The sequence below is a fragment of the Glycine max genome, chromosome 3, assembly GCF_000004515.6.
Source record: "Glycine max cultivar Williams 82 chromosome 3, Glycine_max_v4.0, whole genome shotgun sequence".
Lineage (NCBI taxonomy): Eukaryota > Viridiplantae > Streptophyta > Magnoliopsida > Fabales > Fabaceae > Glycine > Glycine max.
The window spans coordinates 10,669,341-10,672,037 of NC_016090.4; positions in this window are offsets into that span (position 1 = coordinate 10,669,341).

Below are 2,697 nucleotides of genomic sequence, written 5' to 3' on the forward strand. Positions count from 1 at the left end.
AAAAGGTAAAGAGCAATATATCACAAACCAAGGGTTAAAAGAGAAACAAAACAGAGGCATATTGTGTTGAGTGTGTTTGAATACACAAAAGGTGAGTGTTTATATAGGCTTATTGTATTTATTACACATAATTAGAGGATATTCGGTTTCCTCTAAATCAGATAAGATATCATATACCTATAAACTATATTTATTACAATAAATCAGAGTTATGCTTTGATTCTCAACACCAAGAATGTAACATATCACTCCAAATTAATCTTGTATCCAAACACTTCATAAGTTCATAATAGTTACAATTAGGCTTGTGTCACTCCAAATTGACATGGCATGTTTGGTTTAAAATTCAAAAGAAATGGAAAAAAATTGAAGAGGAATGATAGATACATTGACACTACACAATGCACCAGGAATGTAAAAGTATCCAAATCTAGAAGTCAAGTACCAGGTAAATCAGACAATCATATACCACCATTATAATAGTTTTTAACACTTGGCTACAACAATGTGGCAGAGTATGGAGAACAAATAACCATATCTCCCTTCTTTAATTTATTATACTAAATAATTTGTCTAATTACTTATATATTGTGATTTTAATTGGTGAAAAGATTGACAGTATTTTCCTTTTATTACCATAAAGAATATATGCATTACCGTATTAATTTGTAGGAAGACTAATTGAGTGTAATTCTACAATTAAATTTTTAAAAAAATAGGAATTATTTGTTACAGTAATTTTTTAATAATTGTTTTGAAATTCTTAAACTGTTTTCCTTTTCAAATTTATTATTACTATAATCTCTCGTCTTGATTTTTTGCTTTAATAGTTGCTTTCCTTTTAGATGTCTCTATGATTTCTTAAAAATTATTTCAATAAAAAGAATAGTCTAACTTTGATTGGTAAGAAAATTCACAATGCTTTCCTTTTTTATTTGTTTTAAAGAAACAACTTTCCTTCTTACCAAAATTGTTTTAAAATTTTCAAATTTATTTCCTTTTATTTTTTTATAATAATCCTTTTCTTATCATAATTACGTACTATAATAACTGATTTTCCTTTCAAAATTCTCATTGATTGTTTTAAAAAAAACACATATTAGTTGAATGTGTTTTTAATTATCAGAAAATTCACCTTATTATTCTTTCATTGTCATACTAAATATTTGACACGTGTATATTAGAACCTTAGGTTAAAACACTAACCTTGTCTCCCTCTTGTTTCCCCATTTAGCAATGTTTCCTTGATTCTGTGAAGTAAAAAAGAATAAATAAATAAATAAAATTCAAGACTAGTTTGCTTCCATGGAAGGAGAGAAAATTAATGTCTGCAAGCATTAGTTACAGCGGATAGCATCAAAATGTTTTCACCATTGTCGGTGACAAAGTTGGCATTTCAAGGAAGCAGGAACATTTTGGATGTCATTTTCATCCTCAACCTTGTCAAGGGCCCATAGTTAGAACTTACATTTACCAAATTAATCAAATATTCAAAATTCAGAAATTCATTGAATCCCACAAATTAATAGTTTAAAATTCAATTAAGTTAATGATTATATGAAGGACAAAAACTCTTACTAGATTTATGATTTACCAAATCAGAACATGTAAACTGTACATGTTTTAAATGGGTCATTAGAAACTGAAAGCTGAAATTAACTTCTTACATTCAATTTGCAAGTAAATTTCAGTATGTTATTTAAGCCATTCTTAGTGCAAAGAGGTAACAACAAATAATGTTTTAGATCATGTGAGGCAAAGGATAAATTGAGAAGTTTCTATTAGCACCTTAGAAACCAGAAAAACACAAATTGTGACATGTTTTAGTTTAATTTTTTTTATCTAACACAAACAATACCTAAAAGTATTTTTAACTTATAATTAATTCTAAAATTGAATCAATTCTTGAAGTTAGTACCAAACCAAACATGATAAAATCAAGTAAATGAGTATTTCTGTGTGATTTTGGACTCTCCAGCGCGAATCCAAAAACACACTATAATATTAATAACAGGCAATGAGACCAGCCATGAGCCAGGACAAACCCGTTCTGAACTTCATATGTGTATTAAGAAGGCCCAACCAACTGAATATAGGAATATCATGAAATTGCTGATACACATGCAGATTCACAAGTAAATTACAAGATAGAAGTAAATCAAACATCTAGCGTACATAAAGGCTGCTTTTATGTGAGGACTGAGGACAAGTTTAATGGGAAAACAAAGTTCAAATGCTAATTGTTTTGGAGTTGGTGTGGATATACTATGCAATGCTTTGTCACTTCTTTTACGGGAAGAATAATTCTTAGTTGAGTATAATGGGGGAATATGTTTAAACTTAAAAAGAAACTTTCAAATAAATTTTTTTGAAAAAAATACATTTCTAAGAAGCAAATAGAATTTTCTTCTTAAAATATACAGAAAATTATTTATTTTAAATAAAAATAATTTAGACAAATATACTTAGAAAATAAAAAATTACTTATTTTATTAAAATAAATTTGTTAAATAATTAATTTTAAACAAACCAATTCAATATCTATTGCTCCAATAAGTTAAAATCTAAGATATATTAAAATAAGAATAAAGTTTGTATTAAGGTTTGTGTCAAAAAATTAATGCATATACACCGTTTTATATTATAAACACACATACATAATTGTTATAAGATTTGATTAGTTCCAATTATTTAATA